We start from the raw sequence: 18,678 nt of genomic DNA, 5'->3' as shown, positions 1-18,678 counted from the left end.
GTCATAAAGTACATCATTCACATTATTCAGAATTTTACAATATTCAGGCTCACTCAACTTAATATATACATTCTCATCACTCAACATACAATACATTGCCATATGATAATCACTTTTATTAAGAAGAATCACCACTCCTCCTTTATCAGCAGGTCTATAGCTAAGCTAGTATTATTCCGAAGTGAATAAAGTGCTTGCCTCTGGGTTAAGGTTAGATTATAAAATCTACACCCATGTTTATTAAACAGCGTGTCATACAAATATATTTTATGATTGCTGATGTGTAGACAGTTGGATGAAAATCTATATTCCTTTTTATTAGTGGAACACCCATTGATGCCATGTATTAAAGGGCTACCCTAAGATTCATAAATCCTTGCAGAACCCCGCAATGAGACCCATAGTGGATGGAGGTGTATGGTGCACAGAACACCTTTCGATCTATGTGGGAAGTAAGTTGGGCCCTCTAGTGAGAGGGATTCTAACTATCCTGAAGGATACTACATAGTTCCTTGATGATTTAAAGCAGTATTGAGTGGATAATGACATGCTGAATATTTTAATGGTAACAATGGACATACAAAGTCTTTTTACATCTATACCCAATGCCTATGGCATAGAAGCCATAAGGGCATTATTGAGTAAACATGGTTCATTCAGTAATAATGAGGTTATTCTACTCTCTGCTTTGCTGGATCTAATTCTCTCTGATAATGTGTTGATGTATGAGGGACATTTATATTTACAGCAATGGGGTGTCGCGATGGGCACCCCATGTGCCAATTCCTATACTAATCTGGTGGTACACTACTGGGAGTTACAACATCTGTCTAATAATGACTTTTGTAGTCACATTAAGTTCTACAGACATTTTGTGGATGATGTTTTTATGTTGTGGGATGGGGGGATACCCCTACTTGAGGAATTCTTCACCTACTTTGGAACAACCACTAGCTTTTTGAGATTTGTAGCCTCATATTAATTTGAAATGGTGGATTTTTTAGATGTTAGATTACATAAAAGTAAGAAGGGTGAACTAACTACAAGCCTTTTTCGCAAAGAATGCTGGCATAACATTCTGCTTGGGTATAGTAGCATGCACTCAAGACATGTCTTTCCTAATATTATGAAAGGTCAGCTGAATAGAATAAAAAGGATCTGTAGTGATAGGGGTAGCTTAGAATGTGAAGTAGATCATCTTGAACAATTGTTCTTAGATAGGGGCTATAAGGAGCCAGACTTCTCCATGGTAAAGGATGAGGTTATTAATGGAGCTGCTAGATCTCAAACTAAGGGCATTGTTCCATGGGAAATATGGGATTACATTAATAATCAAATATACCACAGATAATAGGAAGGTACAGGAGATTGTAAAGAAGAATTGGCATTTTTTGATGGCAGATAGAGATACGATGAAGCTAGTTGGACAAATGCCCAAGTTTATATATAAAAATAATCAGAACTTGAAGCAGTTACTATGTGGGAACAGAACCTGTAACTTGACTACGGAGGGTGAACCTGGCACTTATCCATGTAAATAAATGCAAGATGTGTTATAGTATGATGCATACCCAGAAATTCATCTATCCTGTGTTGCAATTTGAGTTTGAACCCAGGTTTCGAGCTACTTGCAATACTACTAATCTTATCTACTTGGCTACTTGTGATGGATGTAACTGTTTCTATGTAGGTAAGACCACAAAGTGCCTTAGAGATAGAGTATACCACCATTTGTATGACATCAAGCATGGGAATTTAGGCAATGCTCTAGCAAACCACATTGTGGAGTTTTCATCGCATAGTCTTAGTTTTAGGGTTTTGCAAATTGTTGTACCCAATAAGAGGGGTGGCAATAATGATAATTTTATAGAATGTGTGGAGCTAAAATGGATTTTTAAGTTGCAAGCACACATTTATCCTGGCTTGAATAGTGGTATTTGCATCAAGCCAGTATTGGATGCACGTCACTTTAAGTAGCTTGTTTTAATCTAGTGGCTGATTGTTTTATTACTTTGTGATTATTTAATTAGTCAATTTCTGATGAAATGATTAAATGATATATTGATACTATATATAATGCTGTGTTTTAAGGAGTTGTGTAAGGATCTGATGAAGTGTAAAGTGTCTACGTGAAAGCACTTTTCCTATCTATTAAATTGGAACATTTATCATACTGGAAACCGAGGTGGTCTTGCTGAGTTTTTGTTTTCTTTTTTTTTTCCTGAATAATATAAAGATTAAACATATACTAGGTTGAAAGCAATCTCTGGGATTCAGAAACATTACTAACATGATGCATAGCAGCAAAGGTAGTGCACTGTGTCCTGAAACTAGCCTGAATCTGATTAGCAATGTTGCAGGAGTGACTTTCAATGATGTCATATTTATTAGAGATTCACTAAAGAAAGCCACACCAGTAATGTAATGACCAATATTGCACAATGATGGGCATATAACTCAATTAGACCCCTGATGAGCATGTAGCATTCATGCAAAGATGCATGTTCACATATGCAATGACACTCCACTACAAGAACAGCTGAGACCTGATAAAGGGCTTCAGAGCAAAGTCAATACAAATGTAGTGTTAAAATTAGAAGGAATGGGTCAATAGGACAGTCAGAAAGAAGGAAAAGCAAGTAGAGGAACAATCAGAAGGCTAAGAGGAAGGGAAGACTGTGATGGGTTTTTAAACAAAACTAGATATTTATTTTCTAGGAACTATGCCATTTAACTTTTTTCCAAGGAAGGTATATGGGGAAGGTAGCAAGGGAAAGTTTGGGCAGGAAAGAAGATATATGGTAGGTAGAAGAGTTAGACAAAGAAATACAAAATGCAGAAAAAGGAAACAGGGTGGGTGCTGACATAAACAGAGGGACATAAAAAAGATACAGCCAGACAGAGGGAGAACAACTGAAGATCGGGAGGACTGAACTACAAGCTGGGGAGGAAATGGAAACACAGCAAAGAGAACGACATTACTGGTGATATGGTAGAGTGAGAAGTGGTTGTCATACTGTGGACACCATCACATAAAAAAGTAATACAAATAGAAAAACTAAAACAAAAATAACAAAAATATGAATATAACAACTTTGACAGAAAGAGAGAAATGACACAAAAAAAACGGTATCCATACTCTGTGCCACTGTTTAGGTATGCAAGGCCAGTATATACAAAATAATTTCTAGTCCAAAGGGAATTATTGCAGCCTTGTACCATAAGGTGCTCATTATGCAGTCTCCCAGTATGTTGCCATAAGAACAGTGCATGTGGTGCAAAGAGCAGCAACCATAGAAGCTACAGAGAAACATATCTAGTGTCACAGGCTGTGCACCATGGAGATACAAAGAGGTGGGATACCTGGCCTTCTAAATACTGTCTTGCATGGCAATGTGTTTATATGACATAGGGATTCAGTCAAATAAATCAAAGCATTATCATAAACATAAGCCATACTCAATGCTTGGCAGTCTTGTAATAGGGCAAGTGCATAACATCACAATACCATCTTTGGCATAAACATGGATGCCAAATAACTTGCACTGGCAGGAGGATTGAAATCGACAGTGCATTAAAAATGCTGGGGCAGCAGAGAAGTGTATCCTGTTGGTCTGTCAGGGCTATGTTTATGGATATAACAATGTAGGGGAACAAACAAGCAAGTGTGATGTAGCGTGTGACATCTGGCATGGTGATGGAACACCCACACTTAGACCAGTACCTTGACACTGTTGACACTTCCCAGAAAAAGGATGCATTGGAGAGCACAAGTGCCTGAATGTACAACATATGGCTGTATAAGGAGGCATATAATTGCAGTATGTAAGGTTTACAGTATTAGCAGCTCTGTAATAATAGGTAAGTGCATAGGTATCTAGATTATATGCATCTATAATATCTCCAGTATTTTCCTGTGGCTGGATGTGCTTTCTAGATGCTTTTGATAGATTGGGAGTGGAATCTGTTATGGTCCTAAAATAATTATACACAACACAGTTCAGCAGAGTAGAATGATCTCCTTTCTTGTAAGAGAATACACATTTATTTTATTTTTATTTTACATTTGTTAACCAGGATTGTCCAACTGAGCTGAAGAGCCCTTTTTCAGCAAAGGCCCGGGTAGAAAAACTCCAACATATTATACAATTTTCATTATAAATTAGCATTAAACAGCAATGTTACATGATTATTACAAGGCATTAAGTAGCAATGCAATGTTATACAGTGTCAATAATCAGGAGTATAGCATAACTATTTTAAGATGCATAAAAAGAAATATGTCATTAAGATGAGTATAGTTTTTGGGGTAAGTTGTTAAAAAAAAACTAGTTTTATCATGATGTAGTTGCATGAAGGCAAGACAATTACAATAGAATGTTTCTCCGAGGCAATTTGCTTAATAAATTTTAGAAGACAGTAGAAAGAGTAGTCAAGGAAGATTAGAGAGAGCTAGCGAGAAGACTGAGTTAAGGGCAGAAAGTAGATTAAGGTATGAGAAGCAGGGGATGTTAAGGAAGGAGAGTGCAGTGGCGTGACCAGAGACTTTTAAAGTGCTCTTTGGTTACTGTCTTAAATTGTTTAGGATGTGTAAGCGTCCTTACTTCTAGTGGGAGCTTATTCCAGGCAATAGTGGGGTGATAGCTGTACATGTTGTATCCAAATTTAGACTTGGGTTTGTAGATTTGTAGTAGGTCTTGGTTAGAGCTTCAGAGAGGTCTGGAGGGAGAATAAAGGGAGATGAGCGGGGATAGTGCTGGGCAGTAGGAGGGCTGGTATAGGATAGAATGGATGATTGGAGCTGAGAGAGAAGAAGCTGGTGGGGTAATTCAAGCCAGTTTAGGTGTTTTAGAGAGAGAGAGAGAGAGAGACAGTGATGGGATTTGTAGGTTTGTTGGGCAGCAAATTTAGCTACCGTGTTGTAGGTAGATTCAAGTTTGGTCAGGAGTGCTGAGTTAAAATTTATGAGCATTTGAGAACTGTGCATTAGACTGAGTAGAAGGTAGGTAAGAGAGAGTAATCTTGGCTTCAGAGGTAAGGACTTTCTTGTTATGGTAAAGGAACCTTAGTTTTGAATGTGTCTTTTTGATACAGTTATTAACATGCAAGTCAAATTTAAGCTGACACATACATGAGAAACTAAGCAATCAAGGTCATGTTCTCTTGACCAGAACAATTGTAATAATTTTTAAATTGTAAACGTTTTTGAAAAAACATTTTATCTATCAGACTATAGCTGACCAGTTAAAACTAAACACAACTGTGTTATTTTGCTATCTAAAGAATTTGGAGACCCTTTATCTGTGTCTTTTCTTACTAGGCACAAGGTCCAATTTTCCATGTTGGAACTATTTATGTTGGCACCATCCACAATGACACTGAGAAGCAGGTAAAACTTCAGGATATGCCTAAGCGGCCAGAATCCATCTTGAAGCAGCAGCAATTCTACTTATAAGAAAATGGTACCATATTACATAAAACACTAAACATATTTTCCTTTTTATTCTTCTAATTTTTTGATCATCCATTTGATGCTATGAAGAATAATTCAAGTCAAGTATTTCATAATGACTGGACAATAAAAGCAAGTTTTCAAATAGATAGACACTTTTTCACATGCAATCGGGCATTCTTCCATGAAGTTTCCTTTTAAAGCTGACATGCACAATGCTTATACAGACACTGAGCAAAAATGGTTTTATGAGCAACAAATACATCTATTGTATTGTGTATTTCATTGATTTTCTTCGGTTATGGTCATTGTCACATTTTCATTTCTATATTTGATACACACTTTTTAAAGAAATACTTTTTTCTAGATTTAAGAAGCTTCATAATCATCATTTTGCACAAATATAAAATAATGCCTAAAAGTATTATAACAATGGCAATAAACATGAACAAATTTAAAACACTTCCTCTCTGTCCAGAAAATAGGTTTGTCAACCATGCCCACTGAGAGTTGTCACCTTTTTTATTATGAGACAACCCTGCAATGTTTTGTATAATTTCAAAGTAACTAAAAATGGCATACTCATTATCAGATATAAAGGAGCAGCACTCCTTTTAGTGGACTGCACATGTACCCTCCCTTAGAAACAAGGGTAAAATCATGCAGTCCTGCAGCACTAGACTACACATGGCAATCATTTCAATAGCAATCTGATTTACTGACTCAAAAGTTGTATTACTCAGTAATTCTAATAATTTAGACAGTTTCCCAATTCAAAATTTGACTTTACTGCCCCATCGGCTGAAAAAGTAGCCACTCCTGAAATAACGCTATCATCCAAGTCCATAATATGGCAGACTTTGAATGCAATATTTTCTATGTTATAATGGTAAACCCAGGAAGCATCTGTCTTCCTGACTGGATTCTTAATGTCCTTTGTCTCCTTTTTTGACAAACACTGCAAATTGTCCCTTTGGGAAATTTTTGTGAATGCTGAAAACCTGGAATAACACAATGAATGTAACAGCATCCCGAAAAGTCTGCTGGTAACCAGGGGTAAGCTTGGTCTTCACATATATAATAAAACTCATGCAATATGGGCATGCTGTGACCTCCAGCACCATTATATATTTGCCAGGTAATATTACAGTTACTCCACCCACCAAGATGTGTCCCATTTTTAACATAACAAAGTGTGTCCTTTCACAGTCAGTGATTATTGCAGTGGAACCAGTCTAAAGGGGGTAACATTATACCAGGAATTATATTTGCTGTTTTTGTTTTTAGTCGCTAAAATTGTTCCAAAGGCTGCTACCACTTTTGTCTCTGTTTCTGGTACATGAAACAACAGAATACCTGAAAAGTGTGCCATTATTTCTGGAAAAGAATTGTTCTGTATTACAGTTTCAATGACTTCTGATGAAAGGAAGAAATGCAATAGAAGAATGATGAATGCTGACACTGATATTCCAACAATAAGTCCATATGAATATCAAGCAGGCCAAATCAAGGGAGGTTTCTCAAAAAATTGCCAACAAAAGTGGTATACTCTCTTTTCATAGTTTGTCTGACATGGATTTCCAAACAAACTCCACACTGGGTCCTGAGCTACTGTAAGCCCCATTGATCAGTGCTTAGTTACCTGACTCATTTCCCGAATCCTGGGCTGATTCCCATTTATCCTTCACTGTAGATGACTCACTTCTGGTCCCACTGGTCTCTCTGTTTTTTTTTTTTTCTGTTATGTAAAGTAACTGCATCATCACCAATAGTGGGTGGAATAAAGTTGTAGGTGTCATGACAGTATCAGTCACTAGGGAGGGCCTTCTTGACATGTGAAACATGAATCCAAGTAGACAACTCTTCACAATGAATAACTGTAGCTGTTGTAAGGAGAACCAAAAAGCTTTCTTTCTATCTTGGTTGGAGGGCATGTTGTCTGGAGAAGGATTTAACAATTACAAAATCTCCTGGTGAGATATTGTGTTGTGGCAGGAGGGAAGATCAGACTGCTGTTGAGCTGAAATAACCAGTGAATGAATACAATGTAAAACAGAAACAGGAGACTTGCAATAAAGAAAAAATAAATTCATCAACATTTTATAATTCCAGATTACTGTGCACTGATGTCACTGGCATTCTCATGGGATTTTCCCATAACAATTTGATGATGAGACTATTTTCGAGAGGTATGAACTGCACTTTGAATACTAAATAAAACTAAAGGTAATGCATCTGGGCATTTAAGACCAGTCACCTCACACAATTTTGCAATTCCAGTTTTTATAGTTTAGTTCATTCTCTCAACAGTTCCTGAAGCTTGGAGTCAGTGCAGACAATGGTATTGCATGTTCACCTTCATTATGTAGCTAGCTGTTGCACTATCTGACTTGTAAAATGAGTGCATCTGTCTGAATACAACAAGGAACACCACACCTGGATATTATTTCTTGCAACAATTTCTTGTCAACCATAGTCACATCATTCCTAACACAGGAGTAAACATTAACCAATCCAGATAAAAACATCTACAATTATTAAAGCATACTAGGATTTTTGACATTATGATAAATCGATAAAATCCCACTGTACAAAACAGAAAAGTTCCCATGGCTTTTTCAAAGACTGCGTAGGGACAAGAACACTTTTTTGTCATATTATACTCTACACATAGTATATGTACATATATTTGCAAAATAGGAATTACTTGGGAAATATAAGGAGCATACCAGTTAGTAAAAATGTTTTTTATTAATGCATTTTTTACTAAATGGTAGGGAAGATGATATGCCTGAACCAAATGAAATAGAAAAGAATGTGGGGCTACTAGCCTCCCATCTGGATGGCACCATATTGAGTCTGGGGAGTGACTACAACCATCATCTATCCACCTAACCTTTTCAGAGTCATACGCTTCTGGTAGATAAACAGATGCATTGTTTTTTTTTTTTTTTTTTTTTTTTTTGTATTTTATGCAAAAATGAAGCCTGAACAGGATAAGACATGGTCATCATGTCATGAAAAAGTGTTTCCCTTTGAAATGTACGAATCATCAGCCTTATGAGCTGCCCACCTGGCCATGGCTATTTCCCCCAGGCAACAGAAGTACATTTAGCAGTTCATTAACAAGGACAGAATTTTTAATAAGAGTTCCTGCTGATGTCACCCTTTTTTTCAGCAAAGTGTCCAGAAGTCATGAACTACCCCATACACATAATGTGAATCTGTAAAAATCATTACTGTTTTGTCTTTTGCTAATCTGCAAGCTTCAAAAATAGCTACAAGTTCAGGACTCTGTACAGCTACATTTCCATTTAGTTGCCCAGTCAATAGTTATTTGATTTACAGTACACACAGAAAATGCTGCTATGAATGAGCCATGATCTCTTTGTACTCAGTTTTCATCAACAAATAAAAGAAACCCAGAATTCGGTAATGGAAAATCTTTTACATCTGATCTAGGAGGAAGTACATAGTTAACTACAAAAATACAATCATGGGGTTTGTCTTCAACTGCTGTAGGGATTAAAGAAGCAGGATTAAGAGATGGGCATCTAATGACCTGCAAAGCAGGGCTGTAAGCAAAAACAATTCATATTTATATAATATTGAAACGCACAAATATTGTTTTTTTTGTTCTCAGTAGCAACACTTCTACAGAATGTGAAACTGACACTAAAGTCTTGTGCCTAAGTCAGGGCAGCTGACATTTCTGCTATACATGCCATTGTGGCCACTGCCCTAAAGCAGTGGGAGAAGGCTGCAACTACAGGAACAAGATCTGTACTGAAATAAGTGGTAGGTCTAAGACTGTCATTTATATGATGTGCTAATAATCCTAATGCTACTTTGTTACTTTCACAGGTGAATAAAAAAATCTCTTTGAATAATCAGTTAACCCAATAGCTGGATGGTTTGATGTAAAGTTTTAAGCCGGACAACAACTTGTTCATTATGGTTCTGTCAGGGTAAAGGCTCAGGGGTGACTTTTTTCAATAACTCTAACAAGGGATTCACTACTTCTGCATAGTTCAAAATCCATTGTCAGCAGTAAACTGTCAGTCCTAGAAAAGCCCAAAATTATTTAACGGTGTAGGGCTTGGTCAGCTAGAAAAGCAGTAATGCATGAGGGTAAAATTTACTGGGAGCCTTCTAAATCAAGATGTCCTAAATATTGGACTTTTATTTCCATAGCTGCTTTTTTGTCTAATTAACTTTGAATCCTAGTTCTGCTAACTTGGTCAAAAGGAAAAAAAGTATCTTGTCAGCAGATAGAGTAAGAATCAGAAGCTAAAAGCAAATCATCCACAAAAGTACTAAGGTAGACCCACAGGTAAATCAAAATTTATCTTGTTGTTTCTTCATTTCTCTAGAGAAAATGGTAGGCAACTCTACAAATCCTTGAGGTAACTTCATCCGTTTAAATTGTTGTCCTTTGTAAGTAAAGGTAAATAAATGCTGACTGTCTGATTGAATAGGAAGAGGAAAGAAAACAGAAGAAATATCTATCACTGAAAGGTTGGCACCTGTTAGGATAGACTTGAGTTGAGTAGCTAGGTTAGGTACTAAAAAAATAAAGGTACTACTACCTCATTAACTGTTCTTAAGTCCTGTAGAAACCTACAAATGTCCTTGACCTATTTTTAACTTCCAAAATTAGTGTATTACATGGGCTTCTAGTTGGGACTATTATTCCTTGCTGGTATAGTGCAGAAAAGACTGGATCAGTTCCATTCTCTGCCTCTGTTGCTAAACAGAAGTGAACTAGCATTCATAGAGACTCATAAGGCTTTAGAATAACTCTAACTGGTTCTGAATCATTTATGAGCCCTACCTCATTACCATGGGAATGTCATAGCTACAGAGGGACAGTTTCAAACCCTCCAAATCAGTTATACTTGAGGTTTGTTCCAATCTAAGCACTAGGAAGAGTGAGCCTTCATCTATACAGATATAATCTGGGTACAGACTCAGGAGGGATAGTAACTTCATTCAGACTGCAAAACACAGTGCATCATAATTTACTCAACAAGTCTCTACCTACAAGATTCAAAGGGGTATATTTTCATACAATAAAAGCATGTTGTTCTCTAATGGACCAATTTGAATTGAGACAGATCTTGTCTCTGGATAACAGAACAGAATTACAGAGATACCCACACCCTGTACAAATATCATGGATGATGGAAGGATTTTCTAATAACATGAAGTTATCATAGATCGAGTTGTTCCTGTCTCAGTAAGAAAAGGAGGAGTAGAACTGTACACTGTAATGTTAACAAAGGGACTCTTCTGGCCACTGTTATCAAGGAAATAGCTGTGTCTCTTGTTTTTGGCTGTCTTATTGGTCTTGCTGCCATGTTGGTGGATACCACTCAGTGCTCCAAGTAGGAGGCTGTCTCTCTTCTTGCTGTAGAGCTTGCACATTGGGCTGACAGGCAGGCTGAAATTATGGATTTGTTGAATGATGAAAGGGACACTTATTATCCCAATGTCCACTCTGGGCAAAATTAAAAGAAGGGGCAATACGTAACTCATGCTGCTGAGTCTGACATGAAGTGGGAGGGTAAAAGTCCTATTGGTATTGCTCTGGGGCTTGCTGTATAAGGAATTTAAATCTTCTTCTACCTCCCTGATTTCTCTTTCCCTGCCCCGTGAATCTGAATTAAATTGTTGAAGTTGACCATGCACTAATTTATTTTTTGTCCTTTTTCCTGTCTGAGTATGTTGTCTGTTACATATTAAACTTGATTAACAATTTCATGAATATCAAATATAAGCCAATTTATTCAAACCTTTTTCATCTAATCTTGTTAAGGTGGTAATAAGCCTTCTACAAATGCTGTTGTCATCCTACTGGCTGCCCCTCCTTCTTTAAGTTCTGGATGCTCAGAAAAAGCCTCAAATGCATCTGATATGCATTTTAAGTACCAATCAATAGATTCATTTTCTTTTTGTACAATAGCTTTAATTCATGCCCTCTTAGGTATTGGAGGCCGTGCTGTAACTATTGTTTTTAGTAAAGTATTTATTGTAGTTAGAAATCCTTTGCCTGAATGTTTTGATATGTCATCTATATATACTAAAACAATGAGTAACAAGGTCACACTGTAAAACCAATCAGTAAAAACTAAAAGAAAAACCCAGACAAGCTAGATTTTTCAACAGTGTGATTTCTTAAAACCTCTTGTGTTAGAGGTAACATGGGATATATGCAAATGACCCTTAAGTACTTCAGGTGTTTCAGCTATATGGCAGTTCTGAATGCCTGTAGCACTTTTCCTTTTTGGGTCTGTCATGGACAAATTCAGGCCAATAAAACCAAACCCCACTAGCTGTGGAAATGCATTTTTCAGCCTTTTTATGACCTTGTCTGCACAGCAGAAGCTGACTGCTTGGCTAACATTTAGAAACACAGGGTTTTCAAACCCATCTGATGTCCATAACCATTAGGGTGTCTGCAAAATATCCCAATTAACAAACTAAAACAATGAGTAACAAGGCTACACAGTAAAACCAATCAGTAAAAACTAAAAGAAAAACCCAAACAAGCTATATTTTCCAATGTGTGATTCCTTAAAACCTTTTGTATTAGAGGTAACACGGGGTATATGCAAATGACCCATTAAGGACATCATCTGTTTCAGCTATACGGCAGTTCAGAATACCCATGACTTTTTCCTTTTTAAGTCTGTTATGGACAAATTCAGGTCAATAAAGCCAAACACTACTAGCTGTGGACTAACATGTGTCAGCCTTCTTATGGCCTCATCAGCCATTGATTGGTTGATTATTGTTTCTGTTTGACCTTGTTACTCATTGTTTTAGTTTGTTAGTTGGGATAGTTTGCAGACACCCTAATGGTTATGGACATCAGATGGGTACAACAACCCTGGGTTTCTAAATGTTAGCCAAACAGTACACTTATGCTGTGCTGTGCTGATAAGGCCATAAGAAGGCTGAAACACGCTTGTCCACAACTAGTGGGGTTTGGCTTTATTGGCCTGAATTTGCTAGTAACAAACTTAAAATGTAAAAGTCATGGGCATTCAGAACTGCCACATAGCTAAAACACCTGATGTCCTTAAGGGGTCATCTGCATATATCCCATGTTACCTCTAATACAAGAGGTTTTAAGGAATCACACAGTGGAAAATCTAGCTTGGCTGGGTTTTTCTTTTAATTTTTAATATCCTCTATATATGACTTTTCCTATATATTTCTAAAAATATTTGAAGGAGTAGAACTTTTTAAAACTACCCACAAGTCTTTGATTGTAAGGTTTTTAACTGTACATATCCTTCCACAATTTTGGCATATTTGGTTGAATGTCTTTGAACAGAAGGGAACAAATCTATCTATAATAGTTTAAAAATCTGCTACAGTCCATGGGTGGACTACTCTTACAATGGGCTTAGCATCACCATCCCGAGCAGCTACAGGGTTAGGTACCTCCCCACAAAGGGTGAATTTGAGTATCAGATGGTGTGGTGGCAGTGGAAGTATTATCATCAGAGCATGACAAACGTTGATGCATTCTCAGAGCTTTGCTTGGGAGCTGGTTTCCACCTGTATTCTCCTTCATCAATAATTACTGTAGATTATGTAATTATTATTATTTTTTTAATTTCTTTAAAGTATTTACTTTGTAGGGGAGGTGCTTTATAACCAAACCATTTGAATTTGACTACCTGCATGTGTTTTGAAAAAAAAAATCTATCTTTGTGTGTTATTGTCATTAACATTTGATCTGAATTTGAAATAGAGTGCAGCTGTCACTGTTCCTGGAATCTCATGTTATAAACAGAATATTTAGGGTGAGCTGAAGTACTAGAAGTAAACTGAGAAATGTCCAGGGACATAGTGGAAGAGTTGTCTTCAAGCCATTTTCCTGCTACCTGATATTCCAGACAGGGAGGGCCATTTGCTTCATAAGAAGCAGAATGGTCATAAGGGGAAGGGTTAGCTGTAGGAATCAAGGGCCAGTCATCATCAAGGAATTGGGTTGAGTTATCTATACTTTTTCTGATTATTTTACAGGATAAAGTCTCCTGGTACCACACAAATTATTTCCTACATATTTGTGTAATGCATTGAAAGTTATATTAGCTACCTACAGCTGTGATTTTAACCTAGCAGAATTATATTTTTTGGTCAAATATTTTTTATTGAGGTAAGAAAATTTTAATAATTTTAACAATAATATGAACAAAATGGATACAATTTTTGAACATAAAAGAACAATGCAAAAGAAACACTACAACTATATACACTATTTACAGAGGCCCAAAATTGATAAAATTATAAAACAATAGCAAAAAGTTTGCATAATGAACTCCAGATAATTCAGAAAGACTTAGAGTCTTTATGAAAAGTTTCAATGAGTAAAGAAATCTTTATCCAAGGATTATTAACAAAATAACTCAGATTTATTCTCACTTCTTTCATTTTGTTTCTCTAGAAATCACTTCTTCAAGGAGGGTCAGAAAATCCTACATAGATAGGTGTTGGACTGCCATTTTCTAGCAATTGCTAGTATTGTTCATAAGAGGTATGAGTTGGCATTGTTCATTACAAAGCCATCATTTTACATTAAAGGATGTTATTGATTTAGTTAGAGAAAAATTATCTGTAAATAATGCTTTAAAAAACTTCAGTATTATCCCAAAATTGTTTCAAACAATCAGATTCATAAAAAATGTGGATCCAATCTGCCTTAAATGGGGAACAACATCTCCAACAAATAATGTTGTTAGTTTTATTAAATTCTGCAACCCTCTCAGGAGCTAAAAAGGGTCTATGCAGGAACTTCCACATACAAATACTCTAGTACTGTTCAAAGGATGTTAATTTTATAGAAGATAATAATTTGGATTTCTCAAGTGAAGTATAATTGAGAGAGAAACCCTTAGTTATTGAATTCCAATGCTTATTTGTTAGTGTAGTTTTATATCCTTTTAGTATACCATACAGTTGGGAAATTATATTGTTAAAGTTAAAATTATTCTGCAATAATTCAAATATATAACAGATTAAAGATGGTTGGTCTTTACAGGAAGAGTTACTAATATTCTAGTTAGATCCTTTGAATAATTCACCATACTGTGCAATAATAACCAGTCTTGTTTCTGTAGGGTGAATTCCTTAATAACGTGTTGCACAGTCAAAACTTTTAAGTCTCTTATGCAATGGTCGCAGCATACAAATTTATTATTCTCCCTTTCATTGAAAAGTTTAAAGTATATGTTATCCAGACAGTTTTTTTTGTAATTTTGAAGGGAACAAGCAAATCAAACCAAATTTTAATATATGCATTGGAGTTTATTATCTTTCTGAAGTTATTAAAGGTGTTGTTTATGATATTAGAGTTTTGAGGTTTTGCAACATTGTATTGTATGGAGTGGCAAATAAAATAATAAAGTCTAGCAGACGATTCACTAATAAAAACTTTTGATAATAGTGTATTTTCCTTTAAAAATATAGATAAGTGTCAAGACTTCCAATTAGAAGTATAATGTGGCTATACCCAGCTTATAACATCTTTAAGCAGTGAGACTCTTATGTAAGTTTCTATATCTGGGAATTGTAAGCCACCTTTATCCCAAGATCTAATGTGATGGAAATAAGCTATTCTGTTCTTTTTAGGGGAATCATAAAAAGTTTAATAAAATTCTATTTAAATCTCTGGTAAATTTATTTCCAAGAGGTGTGCCAAGGGCTAATACTATAGAGAGAATCTTTGGCAAATGGACCATTTTTATTAATTAGAACCTATCATTCAAATGAGAAGAATATGTTAATTCGCTTTGCCTCCCACACATCCCTGCTTAAATATACCAACTCCTAGACTGCACTACAGTAGGGAAAAGGATATATTTCCTTATCCCCACCACCATGCTGCTGGCTAGGCAACACATTCGACATTTTGATTTTCGACGTTTACGTGTTTCACTGTGTTGATGTACATACATTCGCATTTTAGATCTTTCAGTTTTCTAATATGTGACCGTTAAAACATCCTTTGTAATGGTTTATATGAGTTTTTAATTGATTAGAACTAACAGGGCAATAGTGTATGATAATATGAAATAACTGCTAAGACACATATAAAGATAACTTTATATTAAATGTTTAAATCATCTCAGCTGCAGTAGCTAACATTAAAGTTACACTCACAGAGCAGTCCTGCAGAATAACATTTATGCAAATATATATTTCCAATCATTGCCAGCACTGCAACTTATAATTTTTTCAGTAAAATAATTTAAACTCTTAATGCATACTTGCTTACAAGTATAAAATTATACAAATCTGCATATTTCGATGAAGAACAGCAATGTATAATTTAAGCACAACAGTAAAATAGCTTGCAGTAACACTTAACTAAAAGAACTTAACTAAAAGAAGAAACTGGCAGTGCAATTAGTATCAGTGCAATATGGTAGATGTCTTATACACAAGTTTTGTCCCCCCCCCCATCCTCCAACAATAAACAAGCCATTTAAATTAAAAGCATACAACTGCCTTTAAATGACTGCTAATTATAAGTTAACAACCTTTTATTTATCTTTAATAAATCAATCTAATCATTTTCTGCTGTTCTGGGCATTCACAACTAAAGATTAAAGTAACAGAGACTGGTGTGTCACTCTGAAAGCATTCCCCTCATTTTCCTTGTGTTAGATTAAAAGGAAACAACCAGATGATTATTTTCATAATAATGACTACTGTGCAGTTTTCTCAAGACACCTCGTGGTAAGTAAAAGATTCAGTTTGAGTGAAAATTGTTTGTAACAACATTCTAAAGCAATGTGAGGTTGTAAACTTGAGAAAATGTTTAAAAATAAGTCACAAAGGTTCACAGCCATTTCCTGTATGTTAGTAAATGGCAAATCACATAGACAACAATAGAAAATTGGGTCTATATTAGAACATCGAAAGTTTAATAGTTCGAATCACTAAAGATTGACCTTTATTGATCGAACTATTAAAACATCAAATGTTCATAAAAATAAATTCAAAAAAAAAAAAAAAAAGAAAAAGAAAACCTAAAGGGTATAAGCAGGGGGCAAGCCCCCCCCTGCACCCCCATGTAGGGTGCTGTGCCCCCCCCACACCCCCTCAACTTAAATATACCAACTCCGAGACCACACTACATTGCAGTAAATGGAAATCTCCCCTTATGGAGATTTCCATTTACACATTCGATATTCTCAGCGTTCGCTATTATCATGTCAATATTTTCGGCTTTTAGCAATGTAATATTGACCCTAGAAAATTGCATTTAAGTTTTTTTTGTCAAGAAAAACATTAATAAACTCTTAAATCAATAAATATTGTGTTAATAATACATTTTGTGTGTTAAATAACACATATTTTTCAGAAAAGTACTTTTTGAGACACTGAAATAAATCAGTAATCATGCTTTAAGAATGCCAGATGGTCTTAATAAAAATATGAAGTAAAAAAAAGCTAGATAAGTAATTTATAATGAGTTACATAACTATTATATTTTTTAACTACTGTTATAGCTTGTAATAGCTTATTCACTCTCTTTAAATGTTAAAAACAGTTAGTGACTATAGTGTGAAAGTTTGCATGAAGGTTGTAGCTGTATGACATCTGTGAAAAACATAAGTTAAAGACAAAAAAAAGGTTTTACTGATCAGTAGAAGCTTTGAGAGATTTGCTACTAGATTTGGATGAAGTGTCAGTTTTTGTCTTCTTTTTCTTTGAGTCTGTCCAAGAAGTTTTCTCAGATGATCTCTTTAATGAAGAGAAGGAAACTTCCATATCCTCAGGGATAGTGATTATGTTGTTTTTGGTATGAGCAGATGCCTCGTCAAGACTATTAAATGTTCTTGTTCCATTAGACAGATGCATTTTTATTTTTGCAGGATACAAGATTTGTGTTTTGATATTATTTCGTTTTAGCAGCTTTACAAAAGGCCAACATTTTTTCCTCATTTCCAGTACCCTTGCAGAATAACCATTGTTAAATCTAATAAAGCTTTGGTTATATTTTAATGGAGCCTTCTGCCAAGCTGCTATTAGTATAAGGTCTTTATCTATATAAGAGAGGAATTTTATAATAACTGGCCTTGGCTCTGTAGAAGAAGAAGCTGAAGCTGGCTAACCTAGTGCTCTATGGGCTCTTTCAATTCCATATAAAAGCCCTTCTTGTAATTCCAGTACTTTAGGAATCCGGGAGTTCAAAAAGGTAATAATGTAGTTTCCTTCTGTTTCTTGGGGAGACCAGAAATTCTTATATTGCACCTTCTTTCTCATTTCTTAAGATCATCGTGTTTATTTATTAACCAGGTGATTTGTTTAAGCAGAAAGTCAGTATGTTGCTCATCTTCTTTAAGCCTCCCATCCATATCAAGTTAGTTCAACTTCCATCTCAGAGATTTTACTCTGGTGCTGCTGTAAGAGTTCTTTGAAAACTGCTGGCTGCTTCTGTTCTCTTGAAAATTTTCTAGGTTTTGCTGGAAGTTGTCTATTTTTATAGATAATATTTGTAGAGTTGATGTTAACATTTGTATTTTCTTGTTTGGTGCTGAATCCATTTGAGAGTATTTGGTGCTGCTCATTTTGTTTCTAATATGTTTCAGGTAACTTGACAGGAATTTCTTCAAAATAATTTTCCAAAGTTGTTACACGTGAAGTACAAAGTATTATTCACAAGATTTTGTAAAGTTTAGTTGACATTGTTGATTAAATTCCTGTTTGACTAAATAATTTTACAGAACTCTGAAATTAAGCTGTCTTCAGTTGGCCATTTTGGCTCCCTGGCTCCTATATTTTAAACTTCTAACTATAGGTTTCTTGCCATTATTCTTAGATTCTTCATGTTCTTGCCAGTCATTAAAAGCTGACCAACAATAAGCATATACTTTGTTTCCTTTTTGTTTGAGTTTCTTTTTAAGAAACATACACAGTACATAACAGACTGCAGTCCCAGCATGTAGTGTGTACATCACTCACACAGTCTCAACTCCCTCCCATCCAGGTAACCCAAAAGACCCACTCTGACATCACCACTATCAGACAGACCAAGAGATATACTGTTTCCCCAGGAGAAAAAGTGTGATTTTTTTTTTTTGCCTTTATGTGCATCTCGCATGGTCTCAACTCCCTCCCATCCAGGAAACCCAAAAGACCCACTGTGACACTGCCACTATCGGACGGACCAAGAGATATACTGTTTCCCCAGGAGAAAAAGT

The sequence above is a fragment of the Protopterus annectens genome, chromosome 2.part2, assembly GCF_019279795.1.
Source record: "Protopterus annectens isolate FY-2018-M chromosome 2.part2, PAN1.0, whole genome shotgun sequence".
NCBI lineage: Eukaryota > Metazoa > Chordata > Ceratodontiformes > Protopteridae > Protopterus > Protopterus annectens.
This window is presented reverse-complemented; position numbering follows the sequence as displayed.